Genomic DNA, 27,697 nt, shown 5'->3' with positions numbered 1-27,697 from the left:
CATGCCTGGTCTAGCTGGCCTGTGTTTGTTTGGATTCACTGAGAGTTTAAAACAAACAGTTCAATGTGTATGCTGAGGAAATGTTGTCTGACTACTAAGGTAATATGCATATTGAAACAAATCGTATTTGTTCTCCATGAAACAGGTGTTATTGTGGAACACCTGTGGAACCTGTAGGAGGGGGATCCTGCTGAACAAGGATGTCAGCTCAGGTCTTTATCAAAAGTATATGTGGTAACATACTGCAGATAGGTAAACAAGCCAACCTTGTTACCACTAGATTTTCAATTTACAATTCAACACCGACTATTATTATAATGTAGAGAAAAAGGGTGGACGCGGTGTCAACGCTAGGTAATAGTTCTGTTATTTGTACAGGTGTGTGGACTGTTGCTATTGTTAGACAAGAGGAAAGTGACAAGGATCAATTAATTCAGGATAAAACACGTAGCAACCCTAGTGTAAAAGCATTTCTGTCCTGATTCAAAATACCACCTAGCTGCTAGATACAGTTTGGTGTTTTTTAGAAATCTATTGTGCCGTAAACAGATGATAATAAACCGAAGATTGGTTATAGCTGTGCCGTACAGCTCTGTGGAGGCGCTTATCGATTTGATCATTTATTTATATAGCACATGCAGATATTCTACAAAGCTATAAAGAGACTTTTATTTCAGGCTCTACCTGTGAGACGGTATAATATCATTTCTGCCTATTTTGGCAAAACACACAGGCAAGCAGACACAGGTCGGTATATGTAGATAAAATTCTTACAAGAGAATAAATAGACGAGATAGGGATGGTGTACAACAAAACGTACTGTATAAATATCGCATACAGCGGCATAAGTTACCAAGGTTGTAGATAGCAGTTTTAGACCTTTTGCACACGGACATAAGAATTTACTGATGGTTATATGCAGGATTTTGCAGAGTAAAAAAAAACACAAGTTATGTGGAAGGAAGGAATTTTTTTCCCAGCAGGAGCAAATTGGATCATGCTTTGCTGGGTTTTTTGCCTTCCTCTGGATCAACTGTGGGTATAGGTTTATAACATTTTTTTATTTTTTTCTTTATGGTTGAACTGGATGGACTTTTGTCTTTTTTCAGCTAGACTAACTATGTTACTATATGTAACTATGTTGCATAAAGATCTTGCGTTTACGCACATACAGGTGCATAACTATGTATAGACACATGTAAAATTTTCATTCTTCATTCATACTTCATTCTCTAGCTGCAAGGATTGCAATTTATGTCTTGTATATACTTGCATATACAAGTAAATGAATGAACTGAAATATAAAACGTTCTTTTTTTTTATTTTCCAACACTGATCTTGCATAGCCAGGTGTCCCATAGACAAAAATGCACCTGTGTTCAGACCTGAAAAAAAATAAAACAGCTACACATCATTTTTTCGCCCATCTGTATGTCCTAAGCAAGCATAGGGTCCAGTACTCCATTGAAGGAAAGCTGGGGGATTCACATTTTAATCCCCATACCATGTCATAGTGTCAGCAAGGCCTTGTTCACAGATGTACTATAGTGTATACCCGTGCAAGGGCCGAGTTAGCCCGCACGGGGAGGACAGGTGTTCTATGCATCCCTGTGCAAGCGGTTCCACTCATTTCAGTTGGAACACAGTGTCTGCAAAGACACTGCCTGTACTTCCATTTTGAAACCCACTTGAGCCATGAACACAGACGATGTGCATTTGGGGCCGTGCACCCACATCCGCTGTGCTCATATTGAAATGAATGGGACTGCCTGCACTGCACAGAACATATGGCCCATGCATGGGCATACACCAGGGGCGGACTGACAACTCATGGGGCCCCCGGGAAATAGGGGATCATGGGGCCCTCATGTCCTCGCCCACACCCAAAAAAGCCTATGAAAAAGCCAATGAATGGTACCAGGGGCATCTCATGGGGCCCCCTACTGACCCTGGACCCTCGGACGGTGCTCGAGTGCTCGAATGGTCAGTCCACCCCTGGCATACACTATAGTATCTGTTTTAATAATGCCTAAGAGGTACCACCTCTATTGCCCCTAGAACCCAATAGTGATAGTCAAAGTCTTTTTTTTAACCTTATGTACTTTTTTCCTAATCTTTTGTAGATTTCCCCTTTTATTCTTTCAGTGCAGTGTGGAAGAGTGAATGAACAAAGTTTTTGCTGAGGCCAATACATTCTGTTTTTTGCTGTTAGTTGAATTCACATTCAAATTCTTCTAATGATTTGCAGTGTGTGGGCACCATATGGGAAGCCTTCTTAGGCAAAGAGGACATATAATCAGAATTCATCAGTTCTTAAAGTGTTAGTACACCCACAACAGTAAAATCAGTCTGTATATGCAGTAAAGCATACTTGTTACACTCAGTGTGGAACCTAAAGGATTAATCCCCTGCATTGTGCAAAAAGGCTGTTTGATCCTGTCTTCTCTGCCCCTCCTCTTGTTCAAATGTCCACACTGATAAGACAGACTGAACCCGTAGCCCTTCTGCACATGCTCACTTTTTTTTCTTGGGAGAGTGCATGTGATCAGCATAGGGCCAATCAGCACTGTCCAGACAGAGGTCAGGGGTTCTGCATCCTCCCAGAGCAGAAAGAAAACTCCTACAAGCTTTAACCAGTGCTCTGCTGAAGTCATAAGACTGCCCTAACTGCTGATGACAAAAGGTATTTAGCAGTTTATATTTACTAAAATAATTGCAATTGTGTACTGTGGGAGCCCAGATATAGTGAATGCAGGGTCCTGGGTTTAGTAACACTTTAATGCCCACCATTACATTAACTCTTCAGTAAAGACACTGGGGGCTACATTTATAAGACTGTGGTATGGCCTTACTGTGGCAATGTGCTTTATTTCAGGACTCCAAAGTCAGCAGAATAAATGGAAGTAGTGAAAAAAGCTGGGATAAGAGCTGCGTTAAGCAGAGAGAGCTCAGTGATCAACTTGTAAGGTGGGGCCCCATTTGTTGGTTAATGGTGCCATGTGGACCCTGGACCTGCCATGCTTCTTCTTGCATAGCACAGTCACCCATCTGTTGTTTTAGGGAAACACCACCATATTGTGCCATCTTTGCTGGCTTGAAGCCCCCTCACATACATATCCCTGGTCTGAGGCCTTTTGTCCTAAATAAACAAATGTCCAGACAAGTTGCATTGACACATCTGCACAAACGTCAGTCCAGCACAATTCTTCTGTTACAGGACCTTTGCAGCACATTGACAGTTTTAACTCGGTGTTGACAGTTCATAGTTCAGAGCACGCTCCTCTTACCCATAGCTTGCATTGCAGTGGTCACAAAGGTGCAGAACACTTATTAGTTTCCCAGGTCAGTAAATTCATCTCTCCCAGATGTTACAATCTGTTTAGTAAGGTGTTACTCACTAAGGTTGTCTTTCCTCCCACACAAAGGAGATCCTCTATAGGTCCAGGGGCCATCCAGTCATAGCCAGTGGTGTCTTTAGGTTTTGCGCTGCCCTAGGCAACACAAAAAACAGATGCCCCCTCTCCCCGGCGGAGAGAGCCTGACATCGACCAACACTAGTGACCAACAACACCCCTGCCTCGTACCCTCACCCGAGAGAGCCTTCCACTAACATCCTCCTCATCGGCGAAAGAGAAAGACACTCACCTTCACAGCTCTGGGCATCCCCGGGAATGACAGACAGTCAGGCTCTGCATACACCATCAAGCAGCCCACAGCCTCTCTTGGATCCCACCTGGTCCCCATGCCGCATATGTCCCTTCTTCCAGGGGGCAGTGCTGCCCCTCTAAAAAATGCTGCCCTAGGCAAATGCCTTGTTTGCCTTGTGATAAATACGCCCCTAATCATAGCCACAAACCCGCAGCTGAAGGTCGGAGTAGTAAGGTCTCTCTGTCTGCTCCTAAAGCAGGCCATACATTAAGAAAACTTCTTTCCTACAGCAATGAAAATTGCTTGATTCCACCATCAACACATTCAATGTGATGGAGGAATATTGTATTCTGGTGGAGCTATTGTATTTTGACAGCGGTAGTGTCCCCAGCCCTTAGAATATAATGATCACTGCTGAAATGAGAAAAACCCGACAGGCTGGTTGTACAATTGATGGATCGACTTCAGTACTCATTTGCCCATATATATATCAAAATTTGGCTGGTCCCTACTGAACTGGCAAATTCCAATCCATCAATTACTGGCTTAAAGTGGTTCTAAAGGCTCAGGATTGTTTATCTTCATGCATTCTGTGCATGAAGGTAAGAAAACCCGATGTGTTTAGCAGCCCCCCAGCACTTACCAGAACCCCTTCGCGATCCAGCGGTGTCCCCTGGAGCCTTGGTTCTCCGGGGACTTCACTCTTGATTGGCTGAGGCAGCAGTGGCAGTCATTGGCTCCCACTGCTGTCAATCACAGCCAGTGAGCCAATCAGGAGAGGGAGGGGTTGGAGCCAAGCCGCAGTTCTGTGTGTGAATGGACATGCAGAGTCGTGGCTCAGGAACGTGCCTGTTTGGGTGCCCCCATAGCAAGCTGCTTGCTGTGGGGGACACAGACAGGAGGGAGGGGCCAGGAGCAATGGCAGGGGACCTGAGAAGAGGAGGATCCGGGCACCTCTGTGCAAAACCACTACACAGAGCAGTTAAATATGACATGCTTGTTATTTAAAAAAAAGACTTTAGTATTACTTTATGTTTCCTCTCCCATCACCCTGGCACTTCAGCCTTGCAAAGGGCTCTCTTTGGATCTCCATCACAGCGCTACTTCTAGCTTGATCAAGGGTGTCCTACTCCCAGACCTCAGTCTGCACAGTGCACTGGGCCTTATCCACAGCTGGAATGTAAAGGAGCATTATTTCCACCCATTACATCATGAAACCTGGGTTCACACTGATGCAGTGCGAAATTTGCACCGGCTTCTGTGCAATTTCATCATAATCGCATCCCGTTCATGCGAACCATTGCGGGTGTGTATTTTAAGTTAACGACAACCCAAAATCAGTTCGCAAATGCAGTGCAATGTGCAAAATCGGATCACATGGACATGAACACCCATGTGATCCTATTCTAGTGTGGACCAAAAAAAGGGACAAAATGTATGGCTCAAATCGCACCGCACAGAATTCGCATGTGCTTTGCACAGGAATACGGTGCGGTTCCTGTGCGAATCACATGCGGTATGTTGCACCACATCAGTGTGAACCCAGGTAAAAGGAGGGATAACAATTACAGGGGCATTACCACCTGCCAACAAAATGGCCTGCATTTTAGAAATTAGTTGAATAATATGGCCTGCATTTTAGAAATGGGTTGTATAATGTGGCCTGCATTTTAGAAATGGGTTGTAAAATGTGGGCTGTGGTGTTAATTAACACTGCAGGATATAGCAGAGATCTCCAAAATAAATCAGCCCCCTGGAGTGAGTGATTGTTTCAGAAGGTATAATGCAGCCTACAAGAATGGTAGGCATTGGGCATTATTATGAATCATACTGTCTTTAGCACACCTGAATGGTTATGTTTTGTACATGCTCCACCTCTTGCATCATGTGAATACTTTAGCAAAAGCTATTTATTATAATTGTTATTTAAGTATTACTTTTACTACAATACAGCTTGCAGGCTTTGTGCTTCCCCTACTAACCCTGTCACCCTAGACCAGGGGTGGGCAAACTTTTTGACTTGAGGGCCGCAATGGGTTCATATATTGGACCCGGGGGCCGGACCAAGAGTAGATGAATGATGTGTATGTGTCATCCATAGTAAGTATAGTAATATTCCCCCATAGTAAGCATAGTAATTCATCCCCCATAGTAATTCATCCCCCATAAATTAATTCATCCCCCATATAGTAATTAATCCCCCATATAGTAATTCATCCCCCATAGTAATTCATCCCCCATAGTAATTCATCCCCCATAGTAATTCATCCCCCATAAATTAATTCATCCCCCATATAGTAATTCATCCCCCATATAGTAATTCATCCCCCCTATAGTAATTCATTCCCCATATTAATTCATCCCCCATATTAATTCATCCCTCATATAATATTTCATCCCCCATAGTACTATTCCCCCCCAAGTAGTAAGCCAAGTCCCCCCTGTGTCAATTTACTTATCTTTGCTCCGCGCGTTCCTCTCGCCGTGTTCCCGCGCCGTTCCGGTCTTCAGGGCGGACTGTGAGAGGAGCCTAGCTCCCCTCACGTTCGTCACGCTGCCCCGCCTACACACATCCTGACAGTCAATGTATCACGCTCTGCGGGCCGGATTAAAAGGTCCGCCGGGCCGTATACGGCCCGTGGGCCGTAGTTTGCCCATTGCTGCCCTAGACACAAGCCCACAAGTTTTATTATGGTAACTACAGCCTTGGTGAGCAGTTTATAGGCATCTCCCACATATTATAAAACTGAGCTAAGTATGTCATCCACTATACTGAGTTTAAAATAAAGCTATAGTAATATCTATATATAGTTTGGTAGCCCAGTCCAGCCTTGTGTAGGTCTACAATCTTGTCCCTGACATCCTTGGACAGCTCTTTGGTCTTTGCAATGGTGGGGAGTTTGGAATCTGATTGTTTCATTGCTCCTGTGGACAGGTGTCTTTTATACAGGTAACAAAATGAGATTAGCAGCACTCCCTTTAAGAGACTGCTTCTAATCTCAGCTTGTTACCTGTATGAAAGACACCTGGTAGCCAGAAATCTTGCTGAGTGATAGGAGATCAAATACTTATTTCCCTCATGAACATGCAAATCAGTGCATAATTTGTTAGATATGCATTTCTTTTGAATTTGTTGTTGCTATTCTGTCTCTCAGTGTTACAATACACCTACCATTCGATTTTTAGACTGATCATTTCTTTGTGAGTGGGCAAACATTCAAAATCAGCAGGGGATCAAATACTTATTTCCTTCACTGTATATATGAAAATATGCAACTGTCAATTCAATTGGATTGTTATAAGCTTCAAGGTCAACAAATGGTAATTTTAAAAAATATAATTAATGCAAGCTCATTCAAAAAATGTATGTTTTCATATTACATTCTTTCACTGCCATATACATTATTAACTTAGAATCTCTTTAATACCTACCAAAGAAGACCTTTAGATAGAAAATATAGATAAAATATACACCCTGGAGAATACTGCTTAATCCACTTCTATGATCTTTACATATATATATTTTCATTGAACTTTTCTTCCAGTAACATGGTGACTGCACGGGGCATCCTGACATTTAAGTGTTGTTACATTATAACAGGTGACATCTTCAGTGTTCTACATACTAATGTGTACTGACAAAGCTGTCATCTGCCATAGTGACATGTTTTGACGCTGCCATTTTATGGACAGACTGAGGCACACGTTTTTGACGACTGAGCTTTTTGCTGTTGGAAGAAATGGCACAAATTTGCAAAGTTTAATTATAAGATCAAGTTCCACAAATTGTTTTTTCCAGTAGTCACATTAAACCTAATCCATTGCTGTAATCCAAGCCTTTATTATGTACATTTTAATAATGCCGTCACAACATATTATCTTATATCTTTTTTATTGTTATTTTGTAATAGTTCAGATAAGTTTTTCAGTTTGTCAGCAATTGCTAATCAATCAAAAAGTAATGCAGCTACTGCAATTAATATTCCTAAAATGCCTAGCTGTTATACACATGTTGATGCACACTGTCATTTGACTTGATCTATCTTAGCTTTATGCGTAAATATTGCTGTCAATTATATTGACTTTTAATTATCTTTTACAAAATAAAAGCTTGCTTCTTCAAAAAAGATGTCAATTAAACAACCGGATTGTTGTCCTAACATCTTCATTACCATAAAATCAGACATTTATGTTAGGCGGATATAGTTATAGCATTCAAAACACTCCAGTCAAAAAAAAAGAAAAAGACAAAAAATGTACATATATAATTGAGATAGTCTCAAACTTTATGCCACTGGCTTCTTTTTCATTTCTATTCCAGGGTATTTGAACTTTTAAATTACCCCACAGAGAAAAAACGACAAGGTATCTGAGTAGATTTTTACATGCTATCGTTTTCATTTTTTTCCCTTTTATATCACAATTATTATTATGCAGGATTTATATAGCATCAACAGTTTGCTCAGCACTTTTCAATATAACGGGAGACAATACAGCAACAATACAGTTCAATACAAGAGGGAAAGGAGGACCCTGCTCCTTGGAGCTTACAATCTAGGAGATTAGACACATTAGGCACCCATTTCTAATTAATAACCCTGCTTGAATATGAAATGTAGAAATACAGGTCATCCATGTCTTATGGTTACTTCATCTCTCATAAGTGGAAGGTTAAAGTGTTACTAAACCTACAACAGTAAAATCAGTCTGGATATGCAGTAAAGCATGCTTGTTATAATCACTGTAGAACCTAAGGGGTTAATCCTCTTCATTGTGTAAAAACGCTGTTTGATCCTGACTTCTCTGAACTTCTCCTTCTTCCAGTGTCCCCCTCTTATCTCCTGACAATACATATTGTGTAGAGTCACTCTGCACATGCTCAGTTTGGTGTGTATTGCTAGATAGGTTTTTCTTTGGGGGGAGAGTGCATGTTATCAGCACAGGACTAATCAGCACTGCCAGACAGAGGGTCAGGAGTCATGCATCCTCCTAGTGCAAAATGAAAACTCCTCCTACAAGCTTTAACATGTGCTTGGCTGGACACAGTTAGAAGTCACAAGACTGCTATATACTGCTAATAAGAAAAAGTGTTTAGCAGTTTATATTTGCTAACATAATTGCATTTCTATGTTCTGTGTGCTGGGGAAGACTGTATATAGTGAATCAGGGTCCTGGGTTTAGTAACACTTTAAGTCTATTTGAACTTTGACTGTATCCTTCAGCAGAAATCATGTGACCAAATGACCAATTGCTGTCAGATTCCAGAGCAGCCATTATTATTTGGCCTTAAGACAGAGATAATTAAATATGATGGAAAGAGTTCATTCTTAGTCTGGCAGAGTTAAAAACATATCCACAGTGTAGCACATAACCAATTTTAAACAGTCGTCATGGATGCGAAAAAAATAGTATTCTCAGCATTGTGATCCAATTAGGCATTATTACACCGCATGAAGCTGTAATTTTAGGCAGAGGAGAGATAATGGAAAAAATGTATAGGGGGCTTACAACATGCAGAGAGCCCAAAGAGGACCTCACCAGGGTGGTAATTATTGGTCACAGACCAATAGGAAGGCTGCATGTGGGAAGCTGACTTGGCAATCCATAATGTGTCTGGCGCTGAGCAGTGGTTACCTAGTGTGGTAGGAGCGTGTGAATCACAATAATGAATGGAATTAAACAATTAAACAAATGTTGATAATTTAAATTTTTTTTACACATTTTGCAAATTTTGCTTAAATTTTAATGATACTATCACTTTGGCCATTCAACTAACCCTGGACCTACATATGCTCACTTTTCTGCACTCCCCTGCCACTCTGTGGGTGTCACCCTTATAAAAACCATGTGTAGGTTGCTCATACACTAGGAGTGGTTGGAATCTTCATCTTGATAGAAGGTCACATGCTGCTCAATACCCAAAGGTGCCAGGTATTTTGAAGCAGCACTAAAGGGGCAATGGTGGGGCAACCCGGAGAAGGAGAGTATATCTGGTTTAGTGGTTGGCCTTAAAGATACTAGCCTCCTCAAGGTGTTACTAAACCCATGACCCTGCATTCATTATATCTGGTCTCCCACAGTACACAGAACATGCAATTATTTTAGTAAATATAAACTGATGAATACCTTTTCTCATCAGAAGTATATAGCAGTCTTGTGGCTTCTATCAGTGTCCAGCAGAGCACTAGTTAAAGCTTGTAGGAGGAGTTTTCATTCTCCCCTGATTGTCCTATGAGGCTGAATGGGGAAAGAACAAAGAGAGGGCGCACAGGCCTAGTGCACCACCATAAAAAATGTTTAACAAAAAATAAAGTAGGTGTTGTACTCACAAACGACAATATAGTCAAGGCACATCATAAAAGTGGCTCTGAGGAAGAGGCAAGTCCTCGAAACGCGTCAGTCTTTTGGATGTCTAAACTCCCTATTGCGGACTGTTACTCAGCGCGGTGTTGATCCAGCTGTTCTTTTATGACGTGCCTTGACTATATTGTCGTTTGTGAGTACAACACCTACTTTATTTTTTGTTAAACATTTTTTATGGTGGTGCACTAGGCCTGTGCGCCCTCTCTTTGTTCTTTCCCCATTCAGTATATTTGGATTCCCCCGGTCCATTTGAGGGCAGCAAGGTGTGCATGTTCCAGGACATTCTTAATGTGGTTGTAGCCTGCATCGAGTCCATCCCCAAGCGCAGGAGCATTTGTGTTTGCTGGTTCTTTGTCCTATGAGGCTGCAGGACCCCTGACCCTCTTTCTGGACAGTGCCGATTGGCCCTGTGCCGATCACATGCACACTCCCGAAGAAAAGAAAACTATCTAGCAATACACACCAAACTGAGCATGTGCAGCTTGTCCACAAGTCAAAGCAGATGGATTGGGGATGTGGAAGGGGGGGGGGGAATCAGAAGGTAGGATAAAACAGCCCTTTTACTCAATGCAGAGGATTAACCCCTTAGGTTCCACAGTGATTATAACAAGCATGTTTACTGCATATACAGACTGATTATACTCTTGTGGGTTTAGTAACACTTTAAGTCTCATCTCAATTGCCAAAACTCTGAACTGGGCCCCATGCTTTTTCTTTAATACAGTACCATAACCTCTTGCTAAGTTTCACCCTTTTACTGATTACAAAGAGCAGCAGAAGAAAATATTATTTGGGAAGAATTTCCCCGCACACAGGGGTTGATTTACTAAAGGCAAATAGGCTGTGCACTGCAAGTGCACTCCATGTGCCGTTGGACGTGCACTGCAAGTGCAGTTGCTCTAGATCTGAGGGGAACATGCAAGGAAAATGTAAAAAACAGAATCTTTGCTTGCACATGATTGGATGAAAGAGATCAGGGCTTCGCCTCCTTTCAGAGCTTCCTCTCGGATCTAAAGCAACTGCACTTGCAGTGCACAGTGTACTTAGCTTTAGTAAGTCAACCCCAAAATGTTATTGTTATTGTCGCAATGTCTCATGTAATGAGTGATCAGTGCATTAACCTCCCTGGAGGTATTAACGAGTGTAGCTCCAGGTAAAGTTTCAGTACCACAAGCGGTAACCACGAGCTACACTCGGGCTTACCATGCGGCGCTGCTCTGGGATCCCTCGATCACTTACCTTGTCCTGCGCTCCCGCGATGTCCCTCCTGCAGTGTCCCCGGCAATGTAATCCGGCGGCCTCCGGCATCTGTCATATGGGTTCCGTCCCCTGCGAGTGTCGGGACGTACGGGGGATGGAACGGTGGGAAATTTGAAAATGACAAAAAGTGACATTCACTAAAATCACTAAAATCACATAGTAAAACATTACTGTATCAAACCATTTCACATACATTTTGTCCCGAGTGCTTTGTCCTGTGCCCTGCCTGCAATTTTACTGTTCTTTCTGCCTGGAAACTGAGAAACATGCATGGCGTCCAAAAAGCGTCCCTTTAGGTCAAAAGCGGTTTTAGACCAGCTAGAGAACAGCGATAGTAAATCAGAACCACTTGCAGAATTGAGTGATAATGATTCGTGGGGAAATTCGTCATCAGAAACTGAAAACGATTTTGTAACTTTGCTCAGTGATGTGCGAACTTGGAGCTATATTTCAAATTTCAGTGTTTTTGGTTTGATTATATTATTGAATTACATTTATTATTATTATATTATTATTTTTTATGATTATTTATTAAATTATAATTTATGATTTCGTGTTTCAAGTTTTATCCTACCCGGGATGTTTACTAGACTCTTGTTCGGACAGATTTCAGTGAGTTAGTCCTAAAAATTACAGGTCTACAATAAAAAAACAACATATTTCCATGCAAAAAAATGTACCGCTTTGAGCACAGAAATATGGACATAATCAGACCGCTAGGGAGGTTAAAGATCCACGTTGCTGTAAGATTCATATGAGTCTTGCCTTATGTGGGTTCTGTAGTCTCACATTACACTGGAATTGTATATACTGAGACAGGACTTAAAGGCCCATCCCACTTGTATTAGAAGTTTACAGAAAGTATCTCTTATATCTTCTGTAATACAGTACCCTGGTACATTGTCTTCTCTTTATAATATATGCAAATATAACTAACCAAACAAGTTATTTTCTGCGTGCACTGTAAGGGTGTATACATTTGTATATGATTCAGGCAAATTATCTGTTAAAATATAAACCACTCCTCTACTTAAATCTGTGCCTGGACATTTCCCCGTAGTTTTTGAAACAGATATCCCAGGGAATGCCATATGAATTTTCACACTGTAAATGTTTAAAGGACCAGTTCACCAAAAATTACATTTTGGAGCTTGGTAGATTGGTTGACATGTATACAGTAATCATTACTGTATACATGTCATATAACTATAATGGAGTACAGGGGAGCTGGGATATACATTACTGAGTACATGTCATATTACTATAATGGAGTACAGGGGAGCTGGGATATACATACTGTATACATGTCATATCACTATAATGGAGTACAGGGGAGCTGGGATATACATTACTGTATACATGTCATATCACTATATTGGAGTACAGGGGAGCTGGGATATACATTACTGTATACAGGTCATATCACTATAATGGAGTACAGGGGAGCTGGGATATACATTACTGAGTACATGTCATATCACTATAATGGAGAACAGGGAAGCTGGGATATACATACTGTATACATGTCATATCACTATAATGGAGTACAGGGGAGCTGGGATATACATTACTGTATACATGTCATATCACTATAATGGAGCACAGGGGAGCTGGGATATACATTACTGTATACATGTCATATCACTATAATGGAGTACAGGGGAGCTGGGATATACATTACTGTATACATGTCATATCACTATAATGGAGTACAGGGGAGCTGGGATATACATTACTGTATACAGGTCATATCACTATAATGGAGTACAGGGGAGCTGGGATATACATACTGTATACATGTCATATCACTATAATGGAGTACAGGGGAGCTGGGATATACATTACTGTATACATGTCATATCACTATAATGGGGTACAGGGGAGCTGGGATATACATTACTGTATACATGTCATATCACTATAATGGAGTACAGGGGAGCTGGGATATACATTATTGAGTACATGTCATATCACTATAATGGAGTACAGGGGAGCTGGGATATACATTACTGTATACATGTCATATCACTATAATGGAGTACAGGGGAGCTGGGATATACATACTGTATACATGTCATATCACTATAATGGAGTACAGGGGAGCTGGGATATACATACTGTATACATGTCATATCACTATAATGGAGTACAGGGGAGCTGGGATATACATACTGTATACATGTCATATCACTATAATGGAGTACAGGGGAGCTGGGATATACATACTGTATACATGTCATATCACTATAATGGAGTACAGGGGAGCTGGGATATACATTACTGTATACATGTCATATCACTATAATAAAGTACAGGGGAGCCGGGATATACATTACTGTATACATGTCATATCACTATAATGGAGTACAGGGGAGCCGGGATATACATTACTGTATACATGTCATATCACTATAATGGAGCACAGGGGAGCCGGGATATACATTACTGTATACATGTCATATCACTATAATGGAGTACAGGGGATCTGGGATATACATTACTGTGTACATGTCATATCACTATAATGGAGTACAGGGGAGCTGGGATATACATTACTGTGTACATGTCATATCACTATAATGGAGTACAGGGGAGCTGGGATATACATTACTGTGTACATGTCATATCACTATAATGGAGTACAGGGGAGCTGGGATATACATTACTGTGTACACGTCATAACACTATAATGGAGTACAGGGGAGCCGGGATATACATTACTGTATACATGTCATATCACTATAATGGAGTACAGGGGAGCCGGGATATACATTACTGTATACATGTCATATCACTATAATGGAGTACAGGGGAGCTGGGATATACATTACTGTGTACACGTCATATCACTATAATGGAGTACAGGGGAGCGGGGATATACAGTTGTGTTCAAAATAATAGCAGTCAGACATCACTAACCTGATCAGTCACTGTTTTTGGTAGAAATTATATTTCTACATGGCAAATAATTTACTAGCAGGTGTAGTAGAGTAATAGAAATCCAACAGACCCAACAGTCATGACTAATTGAAAGGGGCATGTTCAAAATAATAGCAGTGTGGAGTTCTATTAGTGAGGTTGTTCATTCTTTGAAAAACAGGTGGCAATTATTGCCCTTATTTAAGGAAGGAAGGCAGCAAATGTTGTACATGATGGCCAGCCCAATCCCCGGATCTTAATCCAATAGAAAACTTGTGGGGTGACATCAAAAATGCAGTTTCTGAGGCAAAACCAAGAAATAGAGAAGAAATGTGGAATGTAGTCCAATCATCCTGGGCTGGAATACCTGTTCACAGGTGCCAGAAGTTGGTTGACTCCATGCAACACAGATGTACAGCAGTTCTCAGAAACAGTGCTTATACAACTAATTATTCATTAAGTGATTCAAAGGAAAGCAAAATCTTCAAACATTTTTCAGTTTATATAGTGAATGTTTGAGTCTGTAAAGAAGAATACAAACACTGCTATTTTTTTGAACAGTCTAATATTCACTTTTCTTCAATTGTTTTAGAGGAACAACACAAATTTGATATATATTTCTTCATGTTTTGATTTGGAATAGAATGTGTAGTGTTCCCAATGCATTTGTGTGTATGGAAATAAAAGCTATTAGAAGGATTTTGAGCTTTATTCACTTTTTTCAACACACTGCTATTATTTTGAACACAACTATACATTACTGAGTATTTTTACAGCTAAAAAACTCCTCTAGAAACCCACTACTTCTGTTTTTTTTTTCCAGCCAAAAAACGGCCCAGCCAAAAAATGTTGATTACAGTCTATGTGTGCATGGACACATAGGATAACATGCTGAGGGGTTTACTGGCTGTAGAAAAAATGTCAAAAGCCAAAAACAGCCGCTGTAAAATGTCAAGTGTGCATGAGGACTAACAGTTTGAAAGTAGTAAAAAACCTTTTATTTTATGGATAGAAGTCTTGTCATATGACCATGCACCTCTTCTTGATAGTGTGGGGGGAGAGTGTTACAGGACACTTTGGAGGCACACAGTCTGCCTGTATTCCATAGTCTATTCAGCCTGAAGCAAGGTGCAGATTGTGGTTCAACAGGGGCTGTGTTCAAGAGGAAGGCTGTGATTGGGAAGGGGTGTGTGCCGGAAGCATGTGAACATCTCTTAAAGTGACCTTGTAGGAACACTGTGGAATTGCACACGCTAATACCTATAGCATAGGTAGGGAGCCGGGGTCATGTGAAATGAACATTAAGGCAAGTCTCCCAACTCAGAAGCGAGCAGCAACATGCACAGTTAACTATTTTATAACTCGTGACCAAACAGTTCTTAAAGACATCTTTTACACACTTTCCTGTACAGATTTCTCTAAGTGCCCTCATAAAGTGACTGTTCCTTAGGCAGAAGGCAGAAAGTAATCCCTAAGAATCCTTGATCTGGTGATAATCCATAAAAGGTAGTAAATCCATAACTGTCAGCTATAAGTGCATGTAAGTTCTCAGCTTCCCAACCCCATAGGGAACTCTGACTGGCCCCCCAGATGGAGGCTCAGTCCGACAGGGTAACAGCTACATCTTGAAGGGTTAGTAGTTGAGCCCTTTTTATATAGTATGACATGCAGGGGGCTTTAACCTTCTGAGAAAGAGTGAGAAAAACCCAACCAATAGGGCTAACCTTTCCCTCTCAGATGCAGGTCCCATCCCAGCAGGTCAACCAAGGAGAAATGTAGCAGAAAGATACATTGTACCATTTAGTCTGTACAAACACAGTTGAGCTGGATAACACCAGAGCATGAACACAGCAAAAGAAAAACTGTTAACCCCCTTGTAAGCTCCTGCTTACAGAGAAGCTGTGATTGGTTGAGTGGGTTAGTGACTGAACAAACTACCCAATACAGGCATGCTGTGTGTTTGCACAGTGTCCTGTACCTCTGAATGACCAGCCAAAGGGTGAAAACTGACCATGGAAGGTCAGATCAGCTTCTGTGCTTCGTGTGGTCAATTTAGAACAAGGAGGAAAGGTGACTGGCAGGATGGTAGAAGTAAATAAAAATGATAGATATTTTGATTTATAAAATACATATATGTGAATGCACACATTTAAAAAAAATCAATATTTAGGGTAGCAAGCACTTTAAATGTAAAATATCACACATATTTATAGCAGGTGAGTACAGATAGACAAACTGAGTTTTCATTTCCCTATAATTTCAGCAAGAATCTGGAGATTTCAGAAAAGTTTATAATTTGTAATAAATATTTTTTCAACAGAAAAGGCAAAAAGTTGGTGTTTTCTTCAGGTGCAATGAGTTTTAAATGGCTTCTGAGAGTTATAGGTGTCCCTTAAAACTAACCTGGAACTGTACCTTTGCACCCTCATTTTTTAAGGATGAGCTGAACGCACCTGGGTTTTTGACTTCCACCATGGTCCACATGAAAATGGTCAACTGCCTGTTTAAAACCATCTAATTTACAATTATGAACTAAATTAAAATGGCAAGCAATTACAGAACACATATTGTGTGTCAAAATCTACTTTTGCTGTTAAACTTTTTCTGAGAGGATGTAGAGTATCAGGTTCTCAATAGTATACGGTATGTGTTACATTTTAAACATCTCAAATAGTAAATCACGGAATCTGTTAAACAATCAACAATCATGGCATAAATAACCCTTTTCTCCATTGGAAGTCTCAATTATTTCTCCTTTCATTATATATATTGGCAGTATTCTCATTTTATGAGAGACTTATAGAAGTCCTTCATGGTACATGGATCCTTATCTTTGCTAAATCACTGCTAACCAGTATATATATTTTTAAGGATTTTGCTTTGATATACAGTATATTGCCAAAAGTATTGGGATGCCTGCCTTTACACGCACATGAACATTAATAGCATCCCAGTCTTAGTCCGTAGGGTTCAATATTGAGCTGGCCCACCCTTTGCAGCTAAAACAGCTTCAAGTCTTCTGTTGAAGCTGTTTTAGCTGTTTGTCCACAAGGTTTAGGAGTGTGTCTATGGGAATGTTTGATCATTGTTCCAGAAGTGCATTTGTGAGGTCAGGCACTGATGTTGGATGAGAAGGCATGGCTTGCAGTCTCCGCTCTATTTCATCCCAAAGGCATTTTATCGGGATAAGGTCAGGACTCTGTGCAGGCCAGTTAAGTTCCTCAACCCCAAACTCGCTCATCCATGTCTTTATGGACCTTGCTTTGTCCACTGGTGCATAGTCATGTTGGAACAGGAAGGGTCCAATCCCCAAAATTCCCATATCACTGAATGTATCTGCAAATGTGTAGTCTATATTGGGGGGCAATGGTGGGGAACTGCCCACCATATAAGGAAATGGTGGATGGGTGGCAGTTCTTTCATTCTGGGAGGATGTCATATGACTTCCTTCCACTCTAGCTGCACATGCGCGCCCACAGGGGTGCGTGTTGATCGGTGGTGCGCTGTGTCCCCAGGACACAGCAGATCACCGATCGCAGTAAAGAGTCAATGACATAGGTTCTATCATGTGATCAGGTGTGTCCAATCACAGCTGATCGCATGTAAATAGGAAATGCTGGTTATCGGCAGTCCTCTCCTCACACTGACAGCACGTGAGAAGAGGAGAGCTGGTAAGCGGCATTCCTCAGAGGGGACATGTACAGTGATAAAAAAACAAAGAAAACCCCAGCTGGGAGTGTGATCCTCATATATACAGAGGGGTGCAGACTTGGAAACTCAAGTGCAGAGACCTCTCCTTGTGACAGGGAAGTGAAGGACCATCTTCCAACTAGATCATCAGTGCCCTGATTAGCAGTGTAGCCCCATCAGTGCCACCTGTCAGTGCCCATAATTGCCACCTGTCAGTGCCCATCAATGCCACATAACAGTGATCATCAGTGCACATCAATGCCACATATCAGTGCACATCAATGCCACATAGTGCCCATCAGAGCTGCCTTTCAGTGCCACCTATCAGTGCCGGTCAGTGCTGCCTATCAGTGCCAGTTAGTGCCCCCTATCAGTGCCAGTCAGTGCCGTCTATCAGTGTCCATCAGTACCGCTTAACAGTTCTAATCAGTGCCTCCTATCAGTTGCAGTCAGTGCTGCCTTTTAGTGCTGCCTTTCAGTGCCCATCAGTGATGCCTGTTAATGCCCACCAGTGATGCCTGTCAATGTCCATCAGTGCTGCCTATCAGTGCCTCCATCAGTGCCACCTATCAGTGCCCATCAGTGCAGCCTCATTACCACACATCAGTGAAAGAGAAAAATTACTTATTTACACAATTTTATAACAGAAACTAAGAAAAAAACTTTTTTTTTTTTCAAATTTTTTTGACTTTTTTAGTTTGTTTAGCAAAAAATAAAACACTCAGTGGTGCTTAAATACCACCAAAAGAAAACTCTATCTATCTAAAAAAATATGATAAAAATTTTGTTTGTGTACATTTTGTTGCATGACCGCGCAATTGTCATTCAAACTGTGACAGCGCTGAAAGCTGAAAAGTGGCCTGGGCGGAAAGGGTGTAAAAGTGGTTAAACATAATAGATTTATTTTATTTTATTTAAAAAATGTGAGTTTAGTGTTATTTTAATACTCAGGTAACAGACCCTCTGAAGAATACTAATTTGCTTGCAAAACCAGGAGGGGGGGTTTGATATGCTGTTGTTGTGAACCCCCTGGTGATACCTGCACATTGCAGTGCTGCACCATTGAACACTGTCCCTGTTCAGCCATTCATCTGTCGACAGATTACCAACTCAAGTGTAAATAGAACTCTTTCTGTGAAACCACTATACCCAGCAGAGCACTTATGGAGGAGTGACACACCTGACTAACAGGCTCTGCTTGAGAGCCCACTTTGCCGTTTGGAGAGGCAAACCATGTTTCTGGTACATACAGTATGGTCTCCTATAGGGATCAGGTGAGAGATATGAGACTCCAGTCCTTTGCTTGAAGTACAGTGAAGGCATCATCATTTGTAAACTAACTTATCTGGCCAGAAGGAATTATTGCATAAGCTTGCAGGACTGGAGTTTTCTCTATTATATGAGAAATTAAAGGAAACCTATTCAGACATGTTTTAGAAGAGGATACTTTTTCATGTTTGTTTAATTATTGTGTAAATAAATGCGTTTATTTTGATTTCAGAACCTGGCTAGTTCTTGAATTAATTTGAATAAAGTACTGATACAGTGTAGTGATATCTTTTCAGAAGTAAAAATTCACTGAAAGTTACAAGTGTACAGGTATATGGTGATTTGTCTAAATAATTTTGGCGATCCTTTTTGCTGACTATACATTTTGTTTCTGTTGGCTTTTTTTGGTGTAAATTGTACCATTGATGTGTATATAAACATATTCCATGGGTATAGTTGCATGTGTATTATTAACATTGCAATACAAGCTTTCGCTCTCTTATAATATTTGTAACATTTGCAGTGCTTTTCATGATTGGTAGCATGACAGAAGCTGTCACCAGGAGAGGCTGTTATCTTAAAAAAATGTGAACAAACCACTGGAAATGTATAAATACTTATATATACATAACATGCTAAAAACAAATAATAACATACAAAAGGCCTCATCTCATTCTGCTCTTATAATTATATATCTTTCTAATTATAAAGGCCTTGATTGGCTAACATAAATATCATATGAATCAATTATTTAAATTTTGATTATTTAATGAATCAGAGTTACATATTTTACAAACACATAGACTGGAAATAGGTATTTTACAATCATGATCTATAGCTCACAAATTACAAGTCTTGATGTTTCCTGTCACTCCTGTCAGTGGCTGTGAGAATTAATTTAAAATATTCATCTTTAATTTCCTGTCCTCAGCTGGTTTACATAGACAAGCAATTCTTTTCTCATTTAGCACTCCTCATTACACAGGTGACATAAATCAAGAGGAGGGAGGAAGAATTTGACGTATCTCATCAGAGCATACACAAGGCATACTTTACTCGACTCCTCCCACTGTTGTTTGTACAGAGGAAATTAGAACTTGCAACGTCTTGTATCATTTACTCTCTGCCTTCCTAATCCCTACATATGAATCAGAACAAATGCTGATCTACAGCATCTACATCATGCTGATCTACAGTGATTCAAAAATACAGCATCAAGGCATGCAGGGAAATCATAAAAAGCTTTATTGTTAAAAATTTCACAAATTATTTCGAATCTATGTGCTTTAATAAAATCAGAACAATTCAACAATCTCATATAGGCTACCATGTAAAAGTATTTTTTAAAAAAGATTGCTATTCATTAAATAATGGGAATTGTACAGAGATCATTAGGCAACTGCCTTTGACATGAATGGAGCATCCAGTTCAGTCAAAGAGAACAATAGTGGAAGCACTTTCTCCAGAAAAGCTTCCTGTCATTTCTCTTTAAGCTGTCAAGGTCTTATTCATTTGTGCTGGAAGGAATTTTTCTGCAAGTTGCATACTGCCCCCCTTTGCTTTAGCTCAGAACTGCAGAGTGATAAAACGTTTCGTTGAACTGTAATAATAAACACTTATTCTATAAATGCTGCTAGCTGAACTGACTCTAACAGCATCATATTTTACATTTACTTTCCGAATATAACAACATTATTAATGATTTATTGAATAATAATGATTCATAATATCAACTATAATTATTTAATAATATATTCTATATTTGTTATAATTAGAGATGAGCGAATTATTCAAAAATTCGATTCGGCCGATTCGCCGTATTTCAGGAAGAAATTCGATTCGATGCGAATTTATTCGCTACGAAGTTAACTTATAAAAAGGGTTTCTAGGCTTCAGAGAGCCTTTAAATTAGTGCAGAACACTGTACCTTTAATTTAAATGCCCTTGGAGATGAGGAAGGAGAAGGAGAAGGAGAAGGATGAGAAGAAGGAGAAGGATGAGAAGAAGGAGAAGGAGAAGGATGAGAAGAAGGAGAAGGAGAAGGATGAGAAGAAGGAGAAGGACGAGAAGAAGGAGAAGGAGAAGGAGAAGGAGAAGGATGAGAAGAAGGAGACAGTTCTGTGACATTCCCTCCATACAGTGGTTTCAACCGCTGTATGGAGGGAATGTCACAGAACTGTCAGAAATAGCCTATTTCTGACAGTTCTGTGACATTCCCTCCATACAGCGGTTGAAACATTGTATCTATTTGTTTCCAGAAATGGTTCCATTTATGGAAACAAATAGATACAATGTTTCAACCGCTGTATGGAGGGAATGTCACAGAACTGTCAGAAATAGCCTATTTCTGACGGTTCTGTGACATTCCCTCCATACAGCGGTTGAAACATTGTATCTATTTGTTTCCATAAATGGTTCCAAAGCCTATTTCTGACAGTTCTGTGACATTCACTCCATACAGCGGTTGAAACCGCTGTATGGAGTGAATGTCACAGAACTGTCAGAAATAGCCTATTTCTGACAGTTCTGTGACATTCACTCCATACAGCGGTTTCAACAACATTCACTCCATACAGCGGTTGAAACATTGTATCTATTTGTTTCCATAAATGGAAACAAATAGATACAATGTTTCAACCGCTGTATGGAGTGAATGTCACAGAACTGTCAGAAATAGCGGAGCTCTGCAGATACACTTAGCGGAGCTCTGCAGATACACTTTTTGCCGGCTTGGAATTATTCTTATTTTCATCCTACTTCTTCTTCTTCTTCTTCTTCATCCTCATCCTCATCCTCTTCTTCTTCTGAGGATGAGGATGAAGAACAAGAAGAAGAAGAAGTAGGATGAAAATAAGAATAATTCCAAGCCGGCAAAAAGTGTATCTGCAGAGCTCCTCTAAGTGTATCTGCAGAATAGAGGAGCTCTGCAGATACACTTTTTGCCGGCTTGGAATTATTCTTATTTTCATCCTACTTCTTCTTCTTCTTCTTCTTCATCCTCATCCTCAGAAGAAGAAGAAGAGGATGAGGATGAGGATGAAGAGGAAGAAGAAGAAGAAGAAGAAGTAGGATGAAAATAAGAAGAATTCCAAGCCGGCAAAAAGTGTATCTGCAGAGCTCCTCTATTCTGCAGATACACTTAGAGGAGCTCTGCAGATACACTTTTTGCCGGCTTGGAATTATTCTTATTTTCATCCTACTTCTTCTTCTTCTTCTTCTTCATCCTCATCCTCATCCTCAGAAGAAGAAGAAGAGGATGAGGATGAAGAGGAAGAAGAAGTAGGATGAAAATAAGAAGAATTCCAAGCCGGCAAAAAGTGTATCTGCAGAGCTCCTCTATTCTGCAGATACAGTTAGAGGAGCTCTGCAGATACACTTTTTGCCGGCTTGGAATTATTCTTATTTTCATCCTACTTCTTCTTCTTCTTCTTCATCCTCATCCTCTTCTTCTTCTTCTGAGGATGAGGATGAAGAAGAAGAAGAAGAAGTAGGATGAAAATAAGATTATTCCAAGCTGGCAAAAAGTGTATCTGCAGAGCTCCTCTAAGTGTATCTGCAGAATAGAGGAGCTCTGCAGATACACTTTTTGCCGGCTTGGAATTATTCTTATTTTCAACCTACTTCTTCTTCTTCTTCTTCTTCTTCATCCTCATCCTCAGAAGAAGAAGAAGAGGATGAGGATGAAGAGGAAGAAGAAGAAGAAGTAGGATGAAAATAAGAATAATTCCAAACCGGCAAAAAGTGTATCTGCAGAGTTCCTCTATTTCTGACAGTTCTCTGACAGCTCCTTCACATGTACAGCGGTTGAAACATCTGTTTCCGAATAAAAACATCTGTATCCTAAATGGAAACAAATAGATACAATGTTTCAACCGCTGTACATGTGAAGGAACTGTCAGAGAACTGTCAGAAATAGCGGAGCTCTCTGCAGGGACACTTTTGCCGGCTGATTGGGAAAAATCCGATTCGCGCACCCGAAGTAGGCAAATATTCGGATTCGACGTGAATCGAATTTTTCCTGAAATTCGTATCGAATTCCACTTCGCCTGGTTCGATTCGCTCATCTCTAGTTATAATGATGAATGTAAGATGTAAAGAAGATAACTTGGTTACAAAAAATACATGCTATGGGTATGTAAGGGTTTGACACTATCAGGGGTGGACTGACCATTTGGAAACTCAGGCACTGTCCGAGTGCCTGGGGTCAGTAGGGGGCCCCATGAGATGCCCCTGGTACCTTTTTCATAGGCTTTTTTGAGTTTGGGCAAGGACACAGGTGCCCCATGATCCCCTATTGCCCGGGGGCCCCATGAGTTGTCAGTCCACCCTTAGACACTATCATGGGTTCAAAGCAAACCCTGCGTGTTTGAGGTTTGCAGTCCCAGGAAATTCATGGTGAATTTCTTCAGGCCAAAATCTTTGTAACCATGATGAACTGTGTGGTCTTTGAACTTAGGTCAGCTGGCTTAGAAGGGCCAATAATAGAAGTTTGCTATCTGCCAGCCCTCTCACTATAAAAAAAAGTTGGGATCTCAACAGCCATTTGTCAGTATGTGTTGGAGTAGTTTAGGGAGAGCTGAAAGCCTGTGTAAGGAGAGTAAGTTGACTGTGCTTTATTGTGCTAAATTACATATTCCCATGTATCCCCAATGTTCGCAGTTTAGGACTTTTTAGGACTGCCTTTTCATGTGAGTCAGCAACAACTGTAGCTGCTGTTTAGCTGTTGTGCCCCCTTGCAGTCTTTACGTTGTTTTATTGTTTTTTTCTTTCTTGTTTTTTTATATATTTTCTGCTAGGTTAGAAATAGTTAGTTTGGGCCTTGTTTCAGGGTTGTTGTTTTTTGGGGGGGAAATATATTTAATTTAATTTGTTTTTTATTTATTTGCTTTTTTTATTTCAGAGTGCACATCATACACTTGTTGCTGACACAAGTAGGGATCAGCTAAGTGTTCATCCAATCGCTGAATGTTTGGGGTGTCCTTACCAGCCACTTACATCACCTGGCCCATTCACGTACATGGACAGGAATCCCCGGCCACATAAGCAAAGGGATTGGGACCACATGGCTATATTTGGGCAATGATGTCAGCTGGCATCATTGAACTATGGGCAGCACAGTGGCTAAATGGTCAGCACTTCCGCCTCGCAGTACTAGGGTCGTTGGTTTGAATCCCAGCCACGGCACCACCTGCCTGGAGTTTGAATGTTCTCCCTGTGCCTGTGTGGGTTTCCTCCAGGTACTCCAGTTTCCTCCCACACTCCAAAGACATGCTGGTAGGTTAATTGGATCCTGTCTAAATTGGCCCTACTATGTGTATGTATGAATGTAAGTTAGGGGCCTAAGATTGTATACCCCTTGAGGGTTAGGGACTGATATGAATATACAATATATATGTAAAGCGCTGCGTAAATTGACGGCGCTATATAAGTACCTGAAATAAATAATACATAAATAAACTATGGTAGTCAGGTTTTTTCTTTCAGCGGGTGTCAGGCATTGTGGATGTACATCATGGGACTTTTTTATTTTAATGATTAAGGATCTGATAATAATTTTTAGAAGGACCTCACACTTTTTTTTTTGCATGGGGATTCTGCTTAAAAGTGGGGTACCTCCCACTTCTCCTTGAGTGGGAGATCCCCTCAAATCCATACCAAAATCACAAGGTCTGGTGTGCATTTTTGGGGGAACTGTATGCAAACCCCTACAACGGTCCCCAAAAATACATAACAGACCTCTGCTGTGTATTTTGAGGGACCTTTGGGGTATGTGTGCTGTTTTGGTTTTATTTTTAAGAAGCCAAGAGGGAAATGTTGTTTGCCTGCAACTTAAACATGTTTTTCCTTTGTAAATGTCAGTGTTTAAAAAATAATCACTGCTCCCAGCCGAATGGAATTTTATAAATATTTTTTTTGCCGTGGTCCATGCTTTCCATGGCAGTGCCCACTCTCATGCTATTTTTGACAAGCCTTTCCATTTTAGCCAGTGATTTAAACACTTTTATTTTCATTGTAAATGTCAGTGTTTTAAAAAAAAATCACTGCTATCAGCCAAATAGAATTTTAACACATGTTTTTTTTTCAAACGTTTTCCATGGCAGTGCCAACCCCCCTGCTATTTTTTTTTTTTACAAACAGTGCATTTTCAGCTTCAATTGATTTCAGTGGGGTTCGGGTATGGCATATGACCTCCTTTGAAGTTCGGCGAACCCTGCTTGTACATATTCCAGGGCAGTTTGGCTCATTCCTAGGCACTAGTGAAGCCGCTCTTTTTGGTAGCATGTCAATGCATACATGTGCAGTAAAATAGTATGCACCAAACCACCACATATACTGTATACACTGCCTACAGCCATAACTGCAAAAACATTTAGTTTCTTCCCTTTATTAAAAAAATGTAAGTCAGGCCTAAAATTATAGGTAGAATTTCTGTATGCAGAGGCAGCAGAGGGTGAGCAGGCTCTGCAGGCAAAGCAGTGGTTGGGCTAAACCTGGGGTCAGCAACCCCTCGATCGCAGTCTATCTGTACCTGCTGGGTTTTGTCTCTCAAATAACACAATCTAATTTCTATCTCAAGATAAAACCTGCCTCATCTCTCTATAATATAATTGTAGCCATGCTGCATACATACTTTCCGGCCACATTATGTGTGACTATTGTGTCTCTGATAATACACTATACTTTTTATTGCAGGGTAAAACCTGACTAGTCTCTTTCTACTTGTTGCCAATTCATGGTGTTGTAGCCAGGCAGCTAATCCTTTCCCACCCCCACCCCACTCACCCCTGGGGGGGGCTAAGGAAAGTTTTTTTTTTTTGCAACAGCTATATTCTTAAAGGCAACCTTTTTTATATATATTTTTGCATGGAGTGGAGAAGGATTAAAACATCTGTCAACTTATTGCTGCCTATATCCCCTTTGAGAAGATTTGCCCTCTATTTTGTCCTGTTAAAACCAAAATATTATTATCACAGAAAGTGGAAGTTAAATAATATCCCAAATTTTGGGTTGTTACCAGAACAGAAATAGAAGGGATATCAAGATAGAGATGTAAAAAAAAATTGTGAATACAGATCTCAAAAAACCTTATTCTATACAAAATAAAAAACAATGTTTTGATTTTTGTTATACTTTAAGTTGCCTTTACAGGTGAATTCACTTTTGGAGATAGGGAACTTTCCATTTTTATAGAAGGTTTGCTTTAAATGGTTAAATAGGTGGAATATGTCTGGCCAATGTCCATCAGCACAGCAGCTCATAATTTTTTTCAGGAAAGCATGTGACGGAGATTTATAAACAAGAGATTTTGAGAGACAGGCAGAATATTGTCACCCCATAATACAAAGTGCCCAAAAAAAAGATCTTGTTATCATTATCATCAACCATTATTTTTATGAATGCTAGTAATTCAAATAAAAATAGATTTACCAAGTGATAGTATCATGTTAAAACCTCTATGAGATTTTAGTAGTTGGGTTTTTATTTACTTTAACAAACTATGATTGAGTACTTTGATTTGCAGTGCTGACGTACATTTTTTATGTGCCCTTCCTGTGTGTACAGATGTATACACCCAAAAATCCTTTTAAGGGCTAGTATCTGTCTGTGACATCTGATTGATAGATACACTATATTGTCAAAAGTATTGAGGCACCCCTCCAAATCATTGGATTCAGGTGTTCCAATCTCCTCCATGGCCACAGGTGTATAAAATCAAGCACCTAGGCATGCAGACTGCTTCTACAAACATTTGTGAAAGACTGGGTCGCTCTCAGGAGCTCAGTAAATTCAAGTGTGGTACTGTACTGTGATAGATTGCCACCTGTGCAATAAGTCCATCCTTGAAATTTCCTTGCCACTAAATATTCCACAGTCAACTGTTAGTGGTATTATAACAAAGTGGAAGCAACTGGGAACAAAAGCAACTCAGTCACAAAGTGGTAGGCCACGTAAAATAACAGAGCAGGGTCAGCGCATGCTGAAGCTCACAGTGCTCATCCAAGCCTTACATCACCAAGTGCAATGCAAAGCGTTGGATGCAGTGGTGTAAAGCACGCTGTCACTGGCCTCTAGAGCAGTGATTTTTTAGCATGTTATGTATATATAAGTATTTATACATTTCCAGTGGTTTTTTCACATTTTTTTAAGATAACAGCCTCATCCTGGTGACAGCTTCCGTAATGCTACCAATCATGAAAAGCACTGCAAATGTTACAAATATTATAAGAGAGCAGAAAGCTTGTATACATATGCAACTATTATTATTACTATACAGGATTTATATAGCGCCAACAGTTTGCGCAGTGCTTTACAATATAAGGGAGACAGTACAATTACAATACATTTCAGTACAGAAGGAATAGGAGGGCGTTGCTCATGGAGCTTACAATCTAAAAGAAGGGGGAACGGATAAAAAAGGTGATAGCTGCGAGGGATGATCTGGTGGAGGTGATTCAAGTACAGTTCTTAGGTGGAGGTGGGGTAGGCTTCCCTGAAGAAGTGAGTTTTCAAAGATCGCCTAAAGGCAGACAGGGTGGGGGCTGACTGG

This window comes from Staurois parvus, unplaced genomic scaffold (assembly GCF_062004578.1).
Source record: "Staurois parvus isolate SC_StPar_1 unplaced genomic scaffold, SC_StPar_1.0 ptg000287l, whole genome shotgun sequence".
NCBI lineage: Eukaryota > Metazoa > Chordata > Amphibia > Anura > Ranidae > Staurois > Staurois parvus.
Note: the sequence above shows the minus strand (reverse complement) of the source record.